We start from the raw sequence: 7,974 nt of genomic DNA on the forward strand, positions 1-7,974 counted from the left end.
AATTTAATTTGGTATTATCTAAATTTCATTAAGTTTGAGGGTTTAAAATATAAAAATAATTCTGACTTTGAAAGGGTCAGTCAGTAAAATAAAGGCACGATGATGGACCTGGAGAGAGGATGTAAAACGTTGAGTCAGAGGCCAATGAGAGGATATATAATAATGTTTTCTTTAATTCCTAGGGGCACCTGGGTGGCTCTGTGGGCTAAGAGTCTGTCTTTGGTTCAGGCCATGACCTGGAGTCCCAGAATTGAGCCCCAAGTCGGGCTCTGCATGTAAGGAACCTGCTTCTTCCCCACTGCCTCTCCCCACTCATGTTCTCTCACTCCCTCTTAAATATTTTTCTTAAAAAAATACATTAATAAACATTGCTTTCAAAACGAAACAAGATTCTAAAGGTAGGGAAGCATGCCTACACTAGAAACTTATGATCATGTATTGCTAGCTCAATAGCAAATGAGGAAATAATTATTTGTATGCAGAATATATATTTACAGGCTGAACATCCAATCGAATCAAATACAAAGAAACTGGTATATATCAAAAGATGACCTTTAAAAACTTACTGAGTTTGTCTCTAAAAAATTAAGGGAGACTCATCTCCCTGGAGCATTTAAGGCTGTTGTGTGAATTTGTACTGGTCTTCCTACATACCTACCTGAGGCTCCAATTAAATATATGTACTACTATTGTTTCTTATATTAGTTATGAAATCAAGTTTTTGCTTGTGTTTTTCCTTCCAATCAAAGTCCTTTCAGGATTCTATTTATCTTTCAAGCTCCATTTCAAGATATCTCTTCTACCTCAGAGATACTCTTATTTTTAATTCCTTTAATGCTAAAGCCAAAATCTATATTCTCTCCCCTTCCATTCCAGTGGGACTTCCATTCCATTAAGATAAAGACAGGAGTAGCAGGGTAGTAGCACCTGGGTGGCTCAGGGCATGATCTTGGGGTCACATGGTCAAACCCCATGTCAGGGCTCTGCATTTAGTGGAGACTCTGCATGAGACTTGCTCTTCCTCCCTCTCTACCCCTCTTATCGCTCACACACACTCTCTAAAATAAATAGATAAAATATTGAAAAGAAAAAGACATGGTTTGCAGGGTAGATGGAGAAGACTCCTAGGACAAGATCAGAAGTTAGGTAATTTTTCTGAAAAATTTACTAGCATTCAAGTTTTCAGAATTTTTTTTCAACTTACTTAATCATTCGACAATTTGCTGACTATTGTGAGCCAACCTTGTGCTATAAGTACCTGGAAATGTAAAGATAGGTTAAAACATAGCACCTACTCTCAAAAATTTCACATCTAATGGGCAAGAGGGATTTTTTTTTTGTTTTAATTTCTTTCTTTTTTTTTTTTTAATTTTTATTTATGATAGTCACACACAGAGAGAATGAGAGAGAGAGAGGCAGAGACACAGGCAGAGGGAGAAGCAGGCTCCATGCACCGGGAGCCCGACGTGGGATTTGATCCCGGGTCTCCAGGATCGCGCCCTGGGCCAAAGGCAGGCACCAAACCGCTGCGCCACCCAGGGATCCCTAATTTATTTCTTTATTCATGAGAGGCACACACACACAGACAGAGACATAGGCAAAGGGAGAAGCAGGCTCCTTGTGGGGAGCCTGATGTGGAACTCGATCCCAGAACTCTGGGATCATGTCCTGAGCCAAAGGCAGATGCTCAACCACTGAGTCATCTAGGCATCCCAGCCAAAGGGACCTGAACATTGCCAGACATGAAAAGCACAGAAAATGGCCAAAAAGAAGCAGGACAGTAGCAAAGCACATGGGATTTTCATAAGTATCTACATGTCTAATTTATTCAAGATTCAGACTATCGAGATAAGTTGAGAGTTATTTTATCATATCATCCATCACTGAAGATACACTCCAGACAGAAACAAAAAACAAACAAACACAACAAACAAAAAACATAAAAATCTTATTTGTTGCCCTGAGCATGTTTGAATTTGGTCCTCAGCTTCATTTGTTTTAGATTTTCACATTTCATGGTTCACTTAGCTCCTATGAGTCAGATGAAACATTTTTAAAACCTATTCTTATCTACTTATTTGCATATATGTTTATTTTATAAGCTTGGAATTTTCACATTAACTTTCTGACCACAATGTTGAAGTCCCATGATAGAGTATGAACATTTTTAACAACTTCGTCTATATTGCAATCTCTAAAAATATTTTTTATGCTTAGCTTATAAAACGTTCAAGTGTACAAGAAGGTAGGCAGATGTATACTTAGGAAAGAACAAACTTTAATAGAGACTAAAAATTATTTAGAAAGCTAGATGAAGACAATATTTGGTAGCTTTCTAAAAACAAAGGAAAAACTGTAAAATCTTAAAGGGAAATTATTATGGGACTACAGAAGGCTTAATATTGGGGAATTGGAATAATGGCTTTATTTTCTTAATGAAGAATGACTAACTGTGAACTTGAATCAAATAATTAACCTCTCTGTGACATCCACTACTACTCATCTATTATATTGAGCTGAATATTTCTTCTTACCTTTATTCTTTAGAAATATTTTTTTAATATTATTTATTTATTTGAGAAAGAGAGAGAAAGAGAGACAGCACAAGCAGAGTGAGCAGCAGGCAGAAGGAGAGGGAGAAGTAGGCTCCCCACTGAGTAGAGCACCAGATGCTGAGTAGATAACCCAGGCTTCTGGGATCATGACCTGAGCCAAAGGCAGATGCATAACCAACATAGCCACCCAGGCACCCAAGAAATGTTTTAGGGGTTTTATTTATTTGAGAGAGAAAGAGAAAGAGAGAGCATGAGCAGGAAGGAGAGGGAGAAACAGGCTCCCCGCTGAAGAGGGAGCACAACTTGGGGGGATCCATCCCAGGACCCTGGGATCACGATCCGAGCCGAAGGCAGATGCTTAACCAACTGAGCCACCCAGGCACCCTTTCTTCTTACCTTTAATTTCTTCCTTTACTATATATAGACAATAAGGAAATATTCAGAGGGTTCCTAATATTGGAGTGATTTGCCTGTACGTGATTTAGTTGGAGGTTGGAGCTACTTCCTATGTCCACCAGTGTGACTGGCGACAACAACAGAAAGGAAAGATGTAAGAGTGACTACATTTTAATTTTCTCTCCTGCCAAGGATCAAGATTTTTTTTTTTTTTTTTCTAAATTTCAGTTACGCTGTAACGGGGTTTGCCGTGTGGTTTTGGTTAAAAGAGGACTTTTCAAGATGACATTCTGCTATTTCTTATCTTCTCTCCATTTGTGTCTCACACAGCAAATTTGCTCACTCTATAAGTCAAAACAAGATTTGCTTCATTTTGACAGCATTGAAGTTCAATCTTCACTTTAAAAATCAAGCTCTTCTTTCTGTTTCACATCTAGGATAACTGATCACTGAAACTTTTAGAAAATTCAGATGTGTCTTGCTAGCTTGGTTTACATATGCAGCTAACAAGATTTTGCTCGGTTCTTTCAAAAATAGTCTAATTTCACTGTGACAACAGGAGCAATTGGATGTTTTGAGGTTCGTAAATAGCCAGAAAATGTTCCAGAAAATGTTTAAGGAACAGTTAAGAAAATAAATAAAAATAGAAATTGTAGAGAAATATCATTAATTCATGTGGCCTAGAAGGAGGCTATCTAAAGTTGTTATGAAGACATAAAACATATACTAATTTAAAATAAGTACAAATTTGCTCATATAGAATATGCTGTAATTGAAACCAAGCTAACAAAATGCCATAGGAATCTTTAAGGCATGTATTTAATAAATGTATATGATAGAAAAGATCATATAATGGCCTTTAATAAATCAGCTACTACTATCTTCTTATAGATGTTTTTACAAAATTTCTAACAGTTCCTTTATAATGTCCTTTAAGAACTCATTCTCTAGTCTTATTCATTAATTTTGCTGCCTACCAAAATGTGGTTAACAACCCAGATAAACTTCAGGCTAAACTTCAGGCCGGTTCACTGCAAATTCCATTATTGATGTCCCAAGCAAGATGGTTTCACTACACCACTGCAAATAATAGTAATACTTCTGTAAATACTCTTTCTTGTGGCTTCAAAGATTTCTACAAATGTTGCCTAGGATTTTTGAAATGTGAAAAAAAAAAAGCAAACATTATTGGACATTAAAGGAGAGGTGAATAAGATCTCAATAGAAATTATGAGTGTGATCACACTTTTAAGAAACTTGACAATCAGTTTTATAAATTTATGAGCTGATATCCTTCTGTTTCAACTTTTATCTCTAAAGTGTCTTTGGCAGCCAGCACTGTCTCCAGTAAACAAACAAATAAAAAAGGCTCTTGCCAGCCAGCCTGATGAAACAGCAGGGAGTCTGGCTGTCACCCGGGAGCTACACCCATTTGCTTCTGTATGTGCTAACTAGGAGCAAGACTTGTCCACCCAAGAGTATAGCTCTAGAGAAATGATCCTTATGGTGAGCAGAAAAATGTCACGAAAACTGAGACACTATTGAGAAACTAGTCAGTGTAGTGCTTTATTTTTGGGGGGGATCTCCTTTATACCTGCTGCCTGTATACTCCAGCCTACCCAGAGATGGCAGTCATCTGGGTCTGTTTTATGTAGCTTTGATAGATCTGAACAAGCTGATTTTATCATAAGAGACAGAAACTATAAAAATACAGAGGCAGACTCTCTTAAATTTTCATCCTTTTATTTTTGCTCCATAATCTTACTACTTCTGCCTTCAGACTCTTTGTGTGAAGGCTATTATCAATTCCTCCAGCATCCTTCACTGATTCCAGTTTAAACAAAAGGGAATATTTCTCTTCTTCCTTTTACACTTTCCCTGAACTTCATGGCCCCACCAAAAGTTATACAATACCTCAATTACAACTCTTTTTTTACATTTTATTACAAGTATTATAGTGCCCGTCTCCATTCTGGTCTCTAAACTTGGTGAGAAAAAGTATTATACTTGCTTCATTATTTTTGACTCAGTGAGAAGCTGAGTAAGTGTTCATGAACAGTTGTTTGAAGTAGACTGAATGGAACATTATCCACTGATGTCTACTTCTTTATGGTCTTACCAAAACGACATTAGGATGCTGTGACAGTGACAGCACTTCAAAGTTATACCTCTTCTTGGAATGAGGGGGGAACTATTACTTGATTCTGAGATCAAAACCAAAACTTTCAGTGACAAATCTAGGACTTAAGTTGCCCTCATTAAAATGGAGTCCTTGAGCACTGTCCATCCCCTTTAGAATTTTATGAAAAATGATTATTCAGCCAAGGGATTTATCGTAACAATGGAAACAAAATGAACTCTAGCAACAACATAATTCATTACAAGGCTATTTATTCGAAGGAATCTGAGGAGCTTCAGGGGCTCAAGAAGAATATTGGAGAACTCAAGAGACTCAGGCAGGATATGCTAGAGAACAAACAAGGTTTTGGCCAGATGCTGCCACCTGTGCCGTCAGCACTGGGTAACTGTGGCCATGCCTGTGTCCTCGCATCTCTACCACAGCTTCTGCAAAGTAATCAGAAACTTGCTTCTTCCTTTGAATCATTTTCTCCAAAATTCAAGGTTCAAAAGTAACTGTATAACATGCTAGACCCGGGTACCATGACAATTTTCCTGCCTGGTAGCTGAGAGGGAAAATAGGTGTCCCCTTTAACTTAAAGGAGACCAAAGTTGAGACAGGAGTTAGGATGTTGCATTAGCAGTGGTTCTCCAGAGAAACAGAGCTTCTAGGATACATTTATACAAAGACATCTATTATGAGGAATTGGCTTATGTGATTATGTTGCTGAGAAGTCCCACGTCTGCCTTCTCCAAGCTGGAAACACAGGACAGGGAGGCATAATCCTAAGCTAAGTTTGAACTCCTGAGGACTGGGGGGAACTGATGACACAGATTCTAGTTCAAAGGTAGAAGACTAATGTCTAGAAGACTAATGTCTCAAGCAGGTTGGCAGGAAGCAAAAAGACTGAATTTCTCCTTCCTCCATATTTTTGTTCTATTCAGGCCCTCAACAGATTGGATGATACCATCCACTTGGGGGGAGGACAATCTATTTTACTGAGTCCACCGATTGTAATGCTGACTTCATCCGGAAACACCCTCAACAGGAACACACAGAAATTATATTTAATCTGGGCAACACTTAGCCCAGTCGAGCTGACACATAAAAAATTATCACAAAGGTGAAACCATGAAAATGCTGGAGTTTTATTGTAATGAGACTGACTGAGGTGCTGACCCATTTAAGATCTAAATTCTGTTACCAAAACATTTCTCTACTCTTGGGACTTTATTATTTTAGGCTCTTCACATACATATTATAAAATACATAACAAAGAAACAGGAAAGTGGATAACTGATTAATTGATGGGTTTAATTCCAGAGATTTGCTTTTTTTTTTTTTTACTCTCACTACTTCACATAAAGTAGAGGATATTTGGGAATTTGGGAGTTTCACTTAGAATTAAAAAAAATTTTTTTTTTTTTTTTTAATCACAGGGTTCGCCCAAACTTTTTGAAACCAACATCTCTACAAGCAGTTTCCACCAACCCACATGCATATGCTAATCAAAAAGAAAATGAAAATGTTTATAAGTTACAAGGCTAATTTGCAAAAACCTGCTTAGCTCATTATAGAAAATAACACTGTTTTAAGATTAGGGATTAAGCTACGCAACAACAGACATTTTAATGACTCTTCAAGGATATTTGTTGGAAAAAGCTTGTTTAACTAGAGAAAGTTGAGGACTTATCGATGACTTTTATAAAGAAGAGAAAGAATTTTCCACGTTCAACAAAAAAGAAGCCAAATATAGAGAGAAAGTATCAGTGGACAAAAGGAGACTAAGATGTACACATGTGTGAGATTATTTGAAATGTAATTCACTCAACCCAATAAATAAAATGTAATAAGGGAAAGTGGAGACACATCAGTCTATAGTAAGCATAAAAAGCTGCTACTTTAGTCATTAAGAGTCACAATAGACCCCGTTATAGAAGCAAGGTTGAAAAATGAGTCCTTCATATACAAGTACAGGATGATCATAATGTGGAGGCTTTTCCCAGCTAGAGTTTATCAATCAGGCATTTGTGTTGTCTCATAATTATGATGATATTGGCACTGTTTTCTGAACACAATTATTGCTCATTAAGCGTTTCTTCAGAGGCATTGGCTAGCTCAGTTGGTGGAGCATACGACTATTGATCTTGGGTCCTAATGAGTTTGAGCCCCATACTGGAGGCAGAGATTACATTTTTTTTAAAGTTTCTTAAAAAGTAAAGTAGGTGAGAAAAATATTAGCTGACCAACCCAATAAGACCTTCCTATCCTAGTATACTCCAAAAATGTTATGTAGTGTCCCCACAGAACAAAATAAAACAAGCTGCATATATAATTTTCTGTCAAATTCTTGCAAAATTCATACAAAACTTCTGCATGAAGTTTCTGTCACTTCATATCTGGCAAATAAAGCATACTTCATAATGAGTATTACCAGACTGGAAAAAAGAATTGTGCAAAATAAACACCTAAAGTTTTATAATTTAAAAATTTTTCCATCTAAACACAAATCTAAGACTCTCAATTCTGATTTGCAGTAGAAGATTTTGCCTTAACTTGAAAAGTCCAGATAACTAATTTTTAAAAAAAGTTGTCATAAAGATTAGCACTATTAGCCTTCAAAACAACTTGATGAATACTTTAAAAATGCACTTCTCTTGGGAATGCTCAGCTCATGCCATAGCACAGACACCCTTTTTCACTCTCTTCAGATGGTTATCTCTGCACAGTGCACAACCTGCACTACCATATTTGGCTGTTACCTAAGACTTGAGAGAGAATATTCCCAGGGAAATACTATTTCCCCAACTCAATCATATTAACCCTAATTATTTAGAAATATCTGTTAGTTATCACACACCAGTCATATGATTATATAGCACATTAATGCATTTTAAAAAGTTC

This window comes from Canis lupus, chromosome 3 (assembly GCF_003254725.2).
Source record: "Canis lupus dingo isolate Sandy chromosome 3, ASM325472v2, whole genome shotgun sequence".
Lineage (NCBI taxonomy): Eukaryota > Metazoa > Chordata > Mammalia > Carnivora > Canidae > Canis > Canis lupus.